A 16,990-nucleotide genomic window follows, 5' to 3' on the forward strand; every position below is an offset into this window, starting at 1 on the left:
ATCATAGACTGCAAAATCTCAAGAGCAGGCCCCTAATTTATTCAATTTCTGATATAGTATACCAGAAGTGCTTAATAAATGTCTGTGAAACTAAAAAGTACTGTTATAGCCAAACTGTAGTGTCTATTCTGCAGAAACTCAATAAAGGCCACTTATTAAAGGATGTTGTAATAGAAAAAAATGGAAGAAACCCAAATGCACACAAATAGGACTAGTAAGTTGATTACTGCTGTGGAATAATATTTACAGTACATGAGTCAGTTAAAAAACATGGTACAGAATGACTACCTAACATCATATTTTTTATTTTTTTAAATAAGAGAATATAAATAGAAATACATGTCTCTCAGCTTTGACAAGGTAAATTTCAGATCAGACTGAGCTCTAGAGTGAGATCCTGCCATCACACACACACACACACACACACACACACACACACACACACGCACGCACGCGCGCACACACACACACACACACACACACACACACGCACGCACACGCGCACGCGTGCATACACACACATACACATACATGCATACACACACACACACATGAGGGGAGGGAGAGTAGACATGCGTGACCAGGCTATGCTCTCTGGATATCAAGTTCTCCTGCAGAGAATCTAGGGCTTCTTGGGTAATTCAGGTTGAGGACATGTAGACCAAAAATCTAAGTATGGCAGGAGATCAAACACTAAAGAATAAAGTATAATAGAAATAGGACTGAAGAGGAAGAGGACAAGACATAGCAAGCACATGCCGTGTCTTTAAGACATGGACTATATTTTACAGTCACCAAATAGTTAATAATGGGAAGTTGTTTTTTTTTAATTTTTTAATTTTTAAAAATTTTTTATTTATTTTTTTATTCGATATATTTTTTATATACATTTCAAATGATTTCCCCTTTTCTGGTTCCCCACTCCCCGAAAGTCACATAAGACCCCTTCCCTCCCTCTGTTCTCCCACCCACCCCTTCCCACTTCCCTGTTCTGGTTTTGCCCTATACTGTTGCACTGAGTCTTTCCACAACCAGGGGCCACTCCTCCGTAATTCTTGTACATCATTTGATGTGTGGATTATGTTTTGGGTATTCCAGTTTTCTAGGCTAATATCCACTTATTAGTGAGTGCATACCATGATTGATCTTTTGAGACTGGGTTACCTCACTTAGTATGATGTTCTCCAGCTCCATCCATTTGTCTAGGAATTTCATGAATTCATTGTTTCTAATGGCTGAATAGTACTCCATTGTGTATATATACCACCTTTTTTGCATCCATTCTTCTGTTGAGGGATACCTGGGTTCTTTCCAGCTTCTGGCTATTATAAATAGGGCTACTATGAACATAGTGGACCATATATCTTTATTACATGCTGGGGAATCCTCTGGGTATATGCCCAGGAGTGGTATAGCAGGATCCTCCGGAAGTGACGTGCCCAGTTTTCTGAGGAACCGCCAGGCTGATTTCCAGAGTGGTTGTACCAATTTGCAACCCCACCAGCAGTGGAGGAGTGTTCCTCTTTCTCCACATCCATCCTTGCCAACATCTGCTGTCTCCTGAATTTTTAATCTTAGCCATTCTGACTGGCGTAAGGTGAAATCTCAGGGCTGTTTTGATTTGCATTTCCCTAATGACTAATGAAGTTGAGCACTTTGTAAGATGCTTCTCAGCCATCCAAAGTTCTTCGAGTGAAAATTCTTTGTTTAGCTCTGTACCCCATTTTTAATAGGGTTATTTGACTTTCTGTGGTCTAACTTCTTGAGTTCTTTGTATATATTGGATATTAGCCCTCTATCTGATGTAGGGTTGGTGAAGATCTTTTCCCAGGTTGTTGGTTGCCGATTTGTCCTTTTGATGGTGTCCTTTGCCTTACAGAAACTTTGTAACTTTATGAGGTCCCATTTGTCAATTCTTGATCTTAGAGCACAAGCTATTGGTGTTCTGTTCAGGAACTTTGCCCCTGTACCGATGTCCTCAAGGGTCTTCCCCAGTTTCTTTTCTATTAGCTTCAGAGCGTCGGGCTTTATGTGGAGGTCCTTGATCCATTTGGAGTTGAGCTTAGTACAAGGAGATAAGGATGGATCAATCCGAATTCTTCTCCATGCTGACCTCCAGTTATAATGGGAAGTTTTTATGGTATGTCAGTTAATAAACTCAAAAGGATTGACCGAGTTAGAAAACAGAGCATTTGTATGCTTATGAAGGAGTGGATCTGAGTTAATCCTGAAGCTCTGCTAAGAACGCTGGGTGAAAAGTTTAATGAGAAACCTAACAGCCTGAGGGGCTTCAGAACTCAGACTTCGCTACAGATTGAGCATTGGAGCTGGGAAGCCAGTTAACAACAGGGCTATTCCTAAAGAGAGTTTAGATTCAGTTCTACCATTCACACCAACAACTCAACCATCTGTAACTTCAATCCAGGAAGGGAAACTGATGCCCTTGACTAGCCTTCACAGGCATTTGCATGCATGTGCTGTACATGCACACAGTACACACACAAGCACATACATACAAATTTAAAGCAGTTTTTTAAGGATTCTTAGGAAACACATAACCAAATACAATAGATGAATCTTGTTTGGATCCTGGCTTAAACACATTAGACATATGATGTACTTTTTTTTTATTGACCAGAAAGAGCTGGTAGTGAAGAATTCTTACCACATACTGGAGTTAGCTCACTTGGTAAAGTGCTTACCTCGACATTTCAGAGGTAAGAAATAAACAGATCCCTGGAATTCACTGGCCAACTAGGCTAACGGATTTCATCACTAGTGGGACGATGAAAAGGTCTGTCTCAAAAAAGAAACAAAATGTGGGCAGTATTTGAGAAAAAAGGAGAGGTTGTCTTCTGATTTCTGCATGTATGCAGAGGAGTGTACATACATATGCACCTTCATGAGCATGAACACACATGTGTAGACATGCAAACATACACACACATACACATACAGAAAGAGAGAGGAAGAACCACTTATGTTTCTAAGTTGAAGGAAATTAAGACATCTTTTTAGAAAACTCTGTCTGTTAGTGACACTGGCTGAGTGAGATATTTATAAAACAATTCTCCCTGTAGTGAAGGAAGACACAGTCAAGGCGGAGTTAGGATAAAGAGGACTTTTGCGTCTTATTCAAAACTTTGGTAAACTATAAGTGGCTTGAATCTAGGATGTTCTCCACATGTCAGTGGAGATTAGCTGATATGTAGATAATGGTGCTGATTTGGAAGTTTACAGAGGCCTCAGAAGATGATTTTGGCTGGAGCAGACAGGTCCCTTGTAGTACTACAACCAAGTCATGCTTTTGATTCAGTGCTTGGCCACCTAGTCTGGGCTCCAATTGAGGAACTCTAACACAAGCTCCTGCCACAGAGCTACTCTTCCAAAACTGTGTGCTGAGGTAACTCTACCCTCTAAGTTGGACCTCAGACATTTTGTCACGGTGATAAGAAAATTAACCAATAGAAAGCAAGCTACAGTAAAAATCTGTGTACAGAATTATTGAACCTTTTCTACAAATCTGGAAGACTACCATAGTGATGTCATGTCCGCTTACCCAAGATAATAATAAAAGTAACAGGGGCAAAAAGAAAAATGCAAACTTGTTGTTGGTTGGTTGGTTTTTTTACCCCAAGCTCAAGGGTATTTCTGCCCCATCCGAACTATCCTCCTTAGAAAGAAAAAAAAAATGCTTAAAATCCAGCAATGACTCATGCTGCTAAAAGACAGAGAATCTTTATATTGGCCCGAAGCACTTTGAAAGAAGATTGCCTCAGGGGAAGCTGCAAAGCCTTTCCTTTATCCTTTAATCTTCAACGAAATTGACAGGGCATGCCAAGAATTTTCCATTTTATTGCAAATCCTCTCAGAAGGCAGCCACTGGTCTTTTTGTTTCAGCAGAACTCAATTTGGCAGCTTCCTCTCCAAGCAAGTCTGCTGTGCGGAATGGCAGGGAAGCACTTCCCTCTCTTGGGCCTCTGAAGTCTCTTCCAGGATTAGGAACTTGCTCCACAACAGCATTTGAATGCTCAAAGAAAAATAAAAACCGCCCCCCCCCCCCCAGACAATAAGCAATGTGTTCAAAAACTTGAACGAACATGGTCAGCCTTCTAGCTGGTTCCCCCTGCTCACACAGTCTACAAGCTAAGAGTATTCGTAGATACTTTTTAATGTTTTCAGGTCATTCAAAAGTATATCATCTCATGAAATGGGTGAATTTTTTAAAGCACTTAATTCAGAAAAGACACATTTAATATGAATCTGAAATATACACAAGTTCATGTTTTGTGTGCCTCTTCCTCTGGCTGGTGGTATTGTTTGGGGGTGGTATTGTTTGGGGGTGGTATTGTTTGGGGGGTGACTGAAAGTTTTGGGCAGTGAAGGAGTAGAACTAAGTGAATAGTCATGACCTTTAAAGGTTATCCATCAGCCCGGTCCCCACTCCCTCTCTGCTACCTGCTCTACCACACTGCCAGGTGCCTCTGCCACGAGTGTCTACTGTTCTACCTTCCCACCATGATGCATTGAAATCTCTCAGAAATGAGTCAAAAGAGACCCTCCCACCCTTATGTTGTCTGTGGTCATGGAACACTAAAATAACTAGCGTGGTGGTTGAATGTGAGGGTTTTTTTGTAACACAGTGGTGGTTATTTGTTGACATCCAGTCCTTGATTCCTTAGCCCTACAACAGCACAAGGTTTACCACAGGAGCAGTACACAGCGAGCAAAACTGAAATATTCACCATCTGTGCTTTTCCAGAAAAAAAGTCTGCATCACGGCATGGCAGGGAGCAGGGGCTGAGGCAGTGGGCAGTCGGAGGCCAGCAGAGCCATCGCCTGGCTTGGGTTAAGTTTATTTTTCCACTGCAATCTGCATCTCCACAACCTCACTGGACAGAGGCACTAGCATTTTCCTCTTTCATATGTGTATGTGCATTTCCTCACTGACTGAAAAATGCATCTTTCTCACTGACTGAAAAATGAGTCTTTAGAAAAATACTTCCTGCTTGTTTAGTCTTTCCTAATCTGACAAATACATTGGGCCTATGTCATGTACCCTAAAATATATTTTCTTCTCTGTCTTTTATTCCTAACAACAAAGATATCTTTACCTTAGTTCCCAATAAGTGATCCTCAATTACTTTCTTTCAAAACCACCACCGGTCCTGCTTACTAGTTGTAAAAGTTACATATATTAGCCTAGATGTATATATCTATAAAATAAGGGAAAATATCCCCCTAGAGATGTAAAATGGGTGGTTTTTAATGGCTGGTTGCAGGAGGCACTCTGAACCACTGGATGGCATGCATCAGTGATACCATATCCCTTCGTTTCACATTTCTCATAACCTCAGAAGCCAAGCCATCCACAACAGAGAGGAGGGTCAGGCCCTTGTGTTTTGAAAGCTTTACATCCAACGGTGTCTACATGAAATTAAATTCCATTTGTTGTTGGTTCAGAAAACTTTTGTGTCTACAGTTCCTGAGTTGAATAAAGAAATCCCAGATTTGGGGGGCGGGGAGGGAGGATGAGGGAGGAACAAGCAGCAAAGTCCAACCAACCATATGGCATTATCATCCTGGGGAAAATCCACGTTAGCCTTTTATTTCAGCCAGAAGTAGATTAGGCAGATAAAAATTTCAAAATAAAACACAATCAGTTAATTAAAGTGGGGAAAGGGTTTATTTGTTTTATGCTAGGACGGATTGAAGATAGCTTACCCAGGGCATCTCGCCAAGAGGAGGTATTTCCTATATCAGGTCTTGTAAACAAGGCAGCAGCGAGCGCTGGGATACTGTGCTCTTGGGCCCTCATCTTCAGCCAAAAGTAAATTCTTTGTTTTACCACACAGCATCTTCCCAATAACTTTCAGTGGATAAAAAGAGCCCTTTAGCTAAAAAGTTCGAGAGAGTTCTCTTAGCTTCATGGTCCCAGGAGATACCTCATCACCCAGTAGACAGTCAGCATGAGTGCCCTCCCCACATCGTTCAGTGCCTCAGTTTCTTTTATGGTAATATTAATTATTAATAATAAAAAATCAACAGGGGGTGCTTTGTGAGTTAATATTTGTCAAGCATTTAGCACATATAATACATAATAAATGATTTGTACTTGTTTGTCAAATGAGTAAATAAAATATGAGACAATTATCTATAATTAAAGCTGAAGAGCAGTCTGAGTGCTTTTGTTCTCTTTGGGGAAAAATCAGGTAATATTTGACATGGTCTGCTCTCTGGGAATGGGCTATAAAGGGAAGTTTGCTATAAAGGGGGCATTTGGAAACCACTGAGTTATGGTAGAGATTCCTTATTGCTAAACCATCAGTAGTATGTCAACATATCCAAAAGATGCTAGCAATAGTTATAGTCCACACAGCAATGCATACATACTATGGTGCGTTATTTTCTGTAGGATAAACCAACACACCACTGGACTAGGATGATGTAATTAAACCAACTTCACTGTCTGAGGACCCAAGCAGAGCTGTCAGAGTACTAAATACGCTCTCAAGCCTTTGATATGACTCCATCTGTGATCTCCGCCAAATTTACAGACCCCAGTATCTCAGAACATGACTTTCTTTGAACTAATCACACATGTAGTGACTTAGGTAAAAATGCCATCACATAGCAGTAACATGATCTTTGCTTAATTGTAGGCATCTTTATGTGTAAGGAAGGTTTGGAGATACTCAGGCACAGAAGAACAAGGCTGTGTAAAGATGAAGTCACACACAGAGTGATATTTCTACCAGTCAAAGAGTACCAAGGATTTGCCTCAAATGTCTAGGAGCCAGGAGCTGAAAAGATGACATAAACCCCACTTGTCTCCATTTAAGGACCAGGCCTGGTTTTGAAAAGACCATAAGACTCCAGCTCCAGGGACAGACCATATGTCCCTGGGATTAGGCCATAAGGCACCAAGTTCAGGAACAGACCATAAAGTCCAGAAACAAGGTCATAAACTCCCTCCCAAAGAACAACCCAAGGATAACCACAAAAATGGAGAACTATCTTATCTCAGGATGGGCCTGCTGTGCTGGGCTGGGCTGCCCTATCTCATCCTATGATTAAATGTTCATGACATAGGAATACAGAGCACTGACCACCTGTGAACCCCTAGCACCCACCAATGAAATTTTAGATTACCTAATCCTTCTAGAGAGTTCCCCCAGTTCCCTAAAAGAAGGCCTGTGTGCCTTTATCTGGGTTGCCATTTTGGAAGATAGTTGACCTCTGCATGCTGGTTGTTTCTGCAAAATAAGCATTCTTTGTCTTTGCATACTATTTGAGTCTAGGATCCTCCTTCAGGGATTTTCAAACCCTTACAAAGCTGGGACAGCAACAGACTTTTTGTGTGTGCTCTCAAATGGATCTAACCTGCAGATGCGTGGATCTCAGACTTCCAAACCTCAGAATGACAAGATGGGAAATTTCTGTTTAAGCCACTTACTCAGCTGGTGGTTCTAAATTATGACCACTCTGGAATATAATACAAGATTACTTACAGTCGAGAAACATTTAGAAGAAGATTTCCTGTCTTTACCTAAAAGTTGACTCATTCTTCTTGTAGTAGATACGTCCTGCACACTGGTGTGGTGGCAACTCTGTCTACAGCATCAGCCTCTAAAGACTGTTACACGGGACTCTTGAGTTCAGGAAAGGAGGCAGAGAGGAGTGAATGATTATGTGGAGAGCAGGAAGAAAGGAAGTGGTGTTTGTAATAAAGACGAGTAAAGCCAACCCAGGAAGGTCTCTCTGGAGAAATGTCTGGAATGGAGGAAAACTCTGTGGCTACCTGAAGAAGAGGCTTCCAGGCAGAGGAGGAGAAGGAGGAAAGCAGCGTTTGCTGGAGCTGGTTCTGAAAGCACTGTGGCAGACAGCCCAGTGCAGCTGATGCTATCTACCCAGACCAGGTATGACGGAATCTCCATTTGCATTTTGCTTGAGTCTTGAAAGAAAAAATCATTCAAAAATCCACCAAGAGAGGAGCCTGCCTTGTGTTCAGAAGCAGGAAGTCCAACAGTGGTGGCCATTGGAACCCCCAAAAGTCCTCATCTGCAAAGCCATCCAGCCAATTACAATGTCCTGTAAGCAGGAGCCCAGACTGGTTTTGCCATATTTTCTGATTTTTTTTCAGGTTTCAGACTTTTGGGTTCTGAGCTAACAATACAATTGTCTGCATTTGATCACTAGGATATACATATGCTTAGATATCAGCCAAATTGTCAAAGTAAGAATAAAAGTCCTGCAGGATAAGTGGGTTGTGGAGAGGGGCCAGCACATCTCCAAGCCTTGAAGAGTTTGCATACACCTGGAACACTAAGCATCACACTTGCTGTGTGACATTAGACAGCACAATTGTGACATCCAGTGTCTACCTATCAGCCTCAGGTGACAGGACTCACATGCAAATGAAGTACAGCCCACCAAGGCATGCACGTAACAGAGAATCCAAACTGTGCTTTCAAACACTTCTCTATTACTTCTGTTCCAGCCTGTGCCTGCTTGCTCTTGCGCATACATGCACAAGTTTGTAGTATGTGTAAGTCCTAAAGAAAATTCCCAATTATAAAATTTCTTTGGGTGAAAGATTAAATATTGCTGCAAGTACAATAAACAGTATAACATCTATGTTTCCTAGGATCTGCCTGTCATTATACTTACAGGACCCTCCGAGCCTAAGCGTCTCTGTCCCTCAGTATCCTACAGGGCAGGATCCTGCATGTAGCAATAAACCTGCCAGGCAAGATGAACTCCTTGGTCTAATAGTGGCATGACTGTATTGGGAGCTAATTAACTACTTTCTGAGGCCTGCTCCACAGGATGGAATTTCAGGCCTTGTACCATAATCCTGGTCAAAAGCCCACAGCTGGGGCAGACCTGTGCCCTGGGGTAAAACTTGCTATCATTATTTTGCTAAATAGCCTTGTTGTCAAATTGCCCTCTAAACATTATGGTTATGTCATAGACATGAGGTGCTCTCAACATAAAGCTTCTTTCTGCAGTGGACAGAAGCCTGTGGATGCATGTCTGGTCAACGTTCTGGAAATGGGCACCAAGTGCTGGCAGGACTGCTGTGAAGTGTAATCTTCTAGACCTGACATGACTATCACACACATTAATTCACAGGACCTGTTGCTACCTGCAACCAAAGCTAGGGAAACCCTGGTATGGATGGGCTAGATACTGTCCAGACCACACGCCTTACTGAGGGGCTATTGGCAGTTGACAGCTTCTCAGGAAAAGAGAATCATTCTTTGTTGAGGTCCTGGCCCTGGTATGCTTCACATGTTCCAATGAATAACACTGTACTTATATACATGTGATCAGACTAGTTGGATTTAATGGTTATTGAGATAAGTAAAAGACATGAAGTTGTGACATGTTTTGGAGCGATATGTGCAGATCATATTTCAATGTATACATGAGTCAAACATTCAAAAAAATTTAAAGAATTGCTTTCCATTTAAGGAGGAGGGGCCAGGATATGTTGAACTCTACAATGTGCCATGAAACCATGTCCCCTTTATTATTTCTCACATATTCAGCGTTATAATCAATGTTTGCAAATGATTAGAGGAAGCTCATCACACTAACCAATAACAGCTCATTCATTACAGTCAGGGATTCGAACCTATAAATCCACTGTCCCTTCCCAGGACCCTGATGCCTCTTTCCCTCTGCTGTGCTGGCTCCCTCTCTCTCCAGCTTTCCCTCTGGCCTTTTACTGCATTCTGAATACATTTCTAAGTCTCTTTTTCTCTTCTGTATAGTTTAGACATAAAGTCAGCCATTCAATAGCATACAGTGAATTTCTGATGCAAGCTCCCTGGTGAATCCCTCAGGGATCTGAGCAAGTTCCTTGGTCAAAGTAGATCGATCCTTCTCATGAAGAGGATTAATGTGACTTCAGGGCTTTAAAGAAAAGAGATTTGGATTCATTTGTACTGTCTCCAAGGTTTTCTTCCACTTTTTTTTTTTTAGCAGTTGGGTGGACTTAGACAATTATTTAAACTACCAGATCCTTGGGTTTTCTATTATGTAAAAGATGCAGATGACATATATACTTCCACATAGTTTTGTGAGAGCTGAACGAATGAGTAAATAAAGAGACTTATAGAGCATCTAACAATATGAAAAGTAAGTAAATATTAAATAATAATATTTATGTTTACAACATTCACATAGTAGGCATCACTGGAATATGGCAATGTTTGCTTTCTGTCAATTTCTTTACCCATTGAGTCTATTGCTTCTGTTATCAACTTACCACAGCCCCCCCCCCCAATGCATCAGGAATAATAGATTATGAAACTTCTAAAACTCAGAGTCAAAACTAACCTTTTCTCCCTGTACGATGCTTGTCTCAAGCATTTGTTGTAGTGAAGGAAAGCTGGCAAAGATATCAAACCTAAACTATGATTTCTTTTTTTAGGGAAGAAAATAGAACATGAAGCAACGTGAGGGCTAAGCCACAGTTATTCCTAACATTACTACCCTCTTCTTTTAGAATTTTTTTTTATTACTCTAGGAAATATTTTAGGAGGAAATAGCTCAGGAATTTGCAAATTATTCCTAGCTTTTTACATGGGTCGTAAAGCATTTAGCTGCAACAGTAACTCCATTGTAAAAAGGAGCCTCCAGGCATGAGGAGGGTTACCTAGTCTCACACTTTACAGCTGTGGTACATGAGAATGCAAAACACGTAGCCACTTTGGATAACAGTCCAGCCGTGTCGTGCACAGTTGAACACAAACGGTCCCATGCAGAAGTCCCATTCCCAGTCATTTACCCAACTAAAATCAAAATGCCTGTTCTACAACTCTGGGTACAGATGTTCACAACTCCCATACAGTGCAGATGCCTATCAGCTGAGCGTGACTCAGCAAATCAAAGGCATGGCTGGAGTTTGGATCTTCCCTACAAGTCCCTATGGCAAAGGTTTGGTCCTTCCATGCTACAGGGGGATAATGAAACTTATGAAAGGTGGGGTCTCATAGGGGATCTTTAGACATTGTAGGTATGCCCTTGAAGGGAAGGAAGTGTAGGACCCCCAGAACCTCCCTCTTTCTCTCTTTTGCTACCTGGTTGTAAGGTAAACAGCTTTGCTTCTCTATCCTGAGGTAGCGCCCTGTGACCCTTCTAGCAGTGACAGCACTGAGAGATCAGAGACAAAACTGAGGACCAAAGCTGTATGGACTGAGCACAGACCCATAGCTTCTTATGGGTGACAGTGCAGGAAGCTGACTGTGGAAAGGATGTGGGAAACAGGGGTCAAATGACGGGGCTTCTGTGACTGCAATCACTTGCCAAAGCTGGCCATACTCTACACAGAAAAGATGACTTTGTGATCGTCATTTTACTTCCATAATAATCTCCAGAACCCTAGAGGGTAAAAGGACAACTAAGATTTTAAAATCTAAGAACCTATGAAGGTTCAATAGATGCCCCAGTGTAGGGGAATCGAGGGTAGGGAGGTGAGAGTGGGTAGGTGGGTGAACAAACACCCTCATAGAAGCAGGCGGCTGGTGATGGAATAGGGGGTTTCCGGGAGAGGGGGAAACTGGGTAAGAGGATAACACTTGAAATGTAAATAAATTTAAATAAATAGTGAAAAAACAAAGCAAAAAAACAAAGCAAAAATCCCAAACAAAACCCAAAATGAAGAAACAAACAAACAAACAAATAACCAAGGACCCTTAGTGGGTTATAGGAGCAGAAGCAGCAGTTGACTAGATTTGTTGTCCTTCATTGTAATCATTGACTACGCTGACCTGAGAGTGAGTTTCTTGGGAAGGATGCTTGATGCTGTCTTGATCGGAGTTCAGTCTCCCAAAACCCATGAAAATTAGACGCTGGCATAGCCATATATACTTGTGGTGCCAGAACTGGGGAGGCAGAATCAGGAAGATCCCAGGGCTGATCAGTCAGCATAGCCTAGGATTTCAGGCCAATGAGAAACACCCTGTCTCAAGAAGCAAGGTAGGTGTCACAAGAGGAGTGACATTTGAGGTTCTCTTCTGGTTCCCACAGGCATATAAATGTCATGCATAGGGCCCCGCATATACACTTACACCTGTAACACACACACACACACAAACACTACTGATGACAAGAAAGAATACATACCCTAAAGAAAGAATGTCAGAGTCACAGAGCAGGCCACTATGCTGCTGATTGGTAGACAAAAACACAGAATGAAAAGTTGATACATAGAAAGCCATGGGTGAAGCTATCCAGTGTGACAACGGAGATGAGGCTAGCCCTTGAAGAACTTCAAGAACGTTGACCATTGCTTTCCCCTGGATGCCTACCTGCCACCCTGAAGAGAGAAGCACTTAGATGATTTCCACTGTCCTTCCTGGCCTTCAAGTCCAATCCCCCAGTCTCATCCCCAGCGGATGAGAACATACCACCTGGGATGGCATCTCCTCCCTCTGTGTCCCCACTCCCAGGGGTCTGCACAGGTCCTGGTGGCCCGTTCTGTTTCTCTACTTCCTGTGGACCCCACAGCTCCCTTTTAGCCCATTCCCATTCCTAAGCATCAACTCCCAATACCTAAAACACGTTGTGTCCCAGATCCCTATTGTCCACACCTGGCAGGATCTCAGAAGCATTCCCTGCCAGATGACCCACAACTACACTCTCCTAAGAACAAGCAGCAGAAACCAAGAAACAAAATACACAGCCAACAAGGCCAGTATACAAAACCAAGACCAGATATCAGCAGCTAGAATTGCAGTCATCCCAAACCCAAATGCCTAGACAGCAGTCTCAAAACATGCAGAACAGCCAGGATGAGACGTCTCCACTAGAGCCCAGCAACCTGTTTCTCAGCAGAGAAGTGCTCAGAGAACTCCTTGGAAGACGCTGTGGACAGAGTAGAAGAGACAGAAGGAACGGAGGACACAGAGGATCAAGGCCTTCTAAACACAGCAGAGTGGTGCACATGCGAACTCAGAGACCGTGGCTGCATGCACAGGGCCTGCTCTCTGCCTCAGATGGGGTCCTAGACCTAAGAGAAGTGGACACAGAACTCCATCCATTTGATAACCGCAAACCACTCTTGAGTAAGCCCCGTGCCGAGCAGTAGATGACCTGACATCTTTGGGTGTTCTTTGTCTCAGGCTTTCTCAGACCCTTGGGTTTTTTGTTTGTGTGTTTGTGTGTTGTTTGTGTGTTTTTTTCCTTTTGTTTTGTTGTTGTTGTTTTAACCTTACAGGTACTTTATATTTCATATACATACATATATATATGTAATATATATGTTGCATATATATTACAACTTCTGGCTTTGTGCTTTTATGTGATTCCTATGTGCACACAAATGGGAGTGTCTATGTCTGTATGTGTGTTGTGCTTTCTCTTTGGCTTTTTTCCTATCTTGATTTGCTTGTATCTTCTTTTACCTTATTGTATTTTATTATTATTTTTTAGATGCCTATTTTCTAAGGAGAAACAGAAAGGCATTTGGGTTCTAAGAACCTATGCTGTCTTTATAAGAGTTTCAGCTCCAATACAGAAAAATCTTAAACATTAGTCATCATGCATCACCCTCCTCCAAAGGCATCCGTTGTCACAGCACAAGGCAAGATAAATAAGGGCCAAGAAAGAAACCAGAGCCCTGATTCCTAAGGGAGCTACCCCCCTAAAAGCCACTGCCTGTGCAATGCTGGGACATGCTTCTCTGGTTCCCAAGATTGTTTCGCATAGAAAATCCCATTGTTTAGCAGGAATGGGATGATAAATTCTTAGTGTTACTATTGGACATTGGGCTGGGGACATAACTAAGCCAGCACTGTGTTTTCCTGTCATGTACACATGTGCTTGATCCTCAGCTCCACAGAAAATCAGACATCATGGTATAAGCCTGTACCAATAAATAAAGGAATAGGGAACTTGGGAGATGTCTCAGAGGATGGACTGCTCGCTGCAGACTGTGGGGACCAGACGTCAGTACCCATGGTGATGCTGCCAAGCAGGACAGACACATGGAAATTCAGTGCACAGGTGGTAGGGACAGGATGTCCCTGAAGCTAGCAGTTTGCTGGGTTAGCTGGTTAGCAAATCCTGCATTCAAGTACAAAACTCTGCCTTGATATATGAGAGATGGAGAGTGACAGAGAGTAATATCTGTGTCAATCAGTCTCCAGCCTCCACACACATGTACCCACACATGCAAACACATGCACACACCATAGACAAACACGCATACATATGCAATATATTATATAATGTTACACACTATATAATACATATTAGATATTTTATACTATTATATATATGTATATAAATTATGTATGTGTGTGTAATATATTTAAAGCAATCCCATCAAATGAAACAGATATTGGTTGATCATAAAACAGAATAAGGCACAGATACATTCTACAACCTGAATGGGCCTCAAAATCTGTATTCTATGTAAAAGAAGCCAAATGTTAAGGAGCAAACATTGCTTGATTCCATTAGCTTGAAATGTCCAGAAAAGGTAAATCTGAAGAGACAGAGGTGGATGAGAGTCACCAGGGCCTGAAGTGGGGACAGTGAGACTGAAGACATTTAGGGATGGTGACCTAATTGGATACTGTACTGTGGTGACGACTGTGTTGTTCAGCAAGTTTACAAACACAATTCCTGAATTACACACTTAGATATATCTTAGAGTAATTGATCTCACCTCCAAGAAAACTGTTTTCAAGGAAACTGAATAAAAGCAAGAATAACTTGAACATAAATGATTTCCTCCCAGTAGACAACAGTAGGTGTTTTGTTTTTCTCATTTAAAGAATGAAAATAATTATTGGATAGGATTTTGTTAAATTTCAATTTCGTGTTCATATTTCCCTCCAGAATCACTGCGATCCAAAGCAACACATTTAATTTTCAGTTATTTTTCATGAAACCAGTGTCTGATATTTGAGTCTTAACATTTCCGTGTTGATAATATTAAATCTAGAATTTGAAATTCCTAAGCTTTCCCCCAATCTACACAAAATAGAACAGCACTAGCCAAGTTAATGTGGAGTTCCTTTCTAAGTTGTAGATTTGCTGATAAGTGAGAGGAACTTCTGTCAGAAGGAAGGAAGGTTCTCTTTTATCCGTGCCAGGTGTTTGTCACTGTGCTTCCTGATACATGGTAGTACGATGCTCTAGAGAGATATAACGAGACAGGAACGTCTCTCTTGTGCCATCGAGGAGCACTGAGAACACTGACCTCACCAACATGTGAGTTATCTGCTCCGCAAGCTCACAATCACTTAAAATGCTTCCTAAAAGAGTACGCATAAGTTTGTTTTCCGAACCCATGTAGAGGGTAGATTTTGTGCTTAGCAATATGTAAATTTATGTGACTAAGTTAAATTAATTAATCAAACACAGGCACTGTTCAATAACTTACTAATAGAGACTACAACCTGGATGAATCCGCATGTCCTTTGTAAATACACACACACACACACACACACACACGTGTGATGAAGTGTTTCAGTCAATAAATGATCGTCTAAATTGGATGTACCTATCTCAGTTCAAAATTACCTGAACCTACAACTTTAAACAGTTCTCCATTCTCTTCAAAATCTTTTATCAGCAATTATCTGAAGTAAATTTTTCTTTAGATTTTTAAGGCTAAATCTAACTTACACTTTTAAGCAGTTTGGCAAAAAGTGTGGATTGCACCCCAAGTCCACTGCTGAAACACATTTGAAACAGCCTAGCTAACAGATGATGCCATGCGGTTTCACCCGGGTTGTAGACCTTCTCAGTAAGTCATGAATGGTGCCCGTCTTTATACCTGGTCTCTTTTCAATTAGAACAGAGGATCAATTTACTTTGAAAAGAACAAATTAAGAATCTCAACAAGTCTGCCTGGATCTTAGGACATCCAGCCTCTTTCCATTATTTCTGAAGTTGAGGAATCAAACAGTGCTTTTCCCCTGCCTGAGACAAACTCTTCATCTCCTTCCCCCTCTCCCATCCCCTCCACCTCCCTCTGAGGGAGGAGGAGGGCGGGCCAACCACCACTAAACAACAGCATCAGTTGTGCACAGGTACCTGACACTCAGGCCTAGCTCAAGTTTCTGGAAAACCAGTCTACATAGAACTAAATATTTAATAGCCTTGGGTAAAAGCCGGAGGCTAGATTTCCTTTTGGCCATTCCTCAACTTCCTGTTTGCCATTCCTAAACATCATCTAATTAAGCTAATCTTTATATAGCACAGAAGGAAGGAGGCAGGGGGCCTCGATCCTTTGAATAAAATAACTGTGACGGGATGCTGTAACTTCAGTTTTGTCCAGGCCTGGAGGCATGCTCAAGGCGCTGAAGCTTACAGTTACTTTTTCCCTTCTGAAAGAGGCTGAAAATCCACAACCATCAGGATTCACTCCAGCCCCGGAACTGCTTCTGTAAGGCTGCCTCGGGTCCTCCACTCTCCAGACAGATGAGTAGGGAAACTGTTTGGCAAGGGGGTGTTGTTCCCTTGCAGCACCTGCAGCGAGGCAAGTCTCTGTGAACTACTGAAGCCTTGCTGGTCTTTGCTGTGCGAACACCAGATAGACTGCAGCTTTTTCTGGGTTACCTTTCCCAGGGCCCCTGAAACAGGCAGACAGACATCTCGTCTTGGGATTTCTGACTAAGAGACTAGATAACAATATCCTAAATAAACAAGCAGGTGTGTGTGTACACGGAGGGGGGGTTGGAGGGGTGAGAGAAAGGCAACCTTTTCTCTTCCTCGAAACTTTTGCACCAGGGAATTCGAGCCCAGATCAGAGGTTCGACGAAACATCCTCTTCAACTCTTTCTAAGAAGTTTCCACTCTTCCTCAGGAAACGTCCGGGGTGCAAAGCTTCCTTGGGTGGCCCGCGCCAAGGTCACCCGGTGTCCCCGTCCCCCCACCCCCCTACCTGGCAGCCGTCCACAGCTGTCCCAGGCTCGCCTACCTTGGAGGGGGCTCATAGGAAGGCTCCGCCTGCTGCAACTCGGGC

At 42.2% G+C, this 16,990-nt stretch overlaps 1 protein-coding gene across 1 annotated transcript in view; it reads left to right on the forward strand.

The window, feature by feature from the left end:
- The window catches only part of C13H18orf54 (chromosome 13 C18orf54 homolog), a 624,273-nt gene that overhangs the window by 569,615 nt on the left and 37,668 nt on the right, over nucleotides 1-16,990 (forward strand). The gene's annotated exons all lie outside the window — the stretch shown is intronic.

Source organism: Apodemus sylvaticus, chromosome 13 (genome assembly GCF_947179515.1).
Source record: "Apodemus sylvaticus chromosome 13, mApoSyl1.1, whole genome shotgun sequence".
In the NCBI taxonomy this organism is placed as follows: Eukaryota; Metazoa; Chordata; class Mammalia; order Rodentia; family Muridae; genus Apodemus; species Apodemus sylvaticus.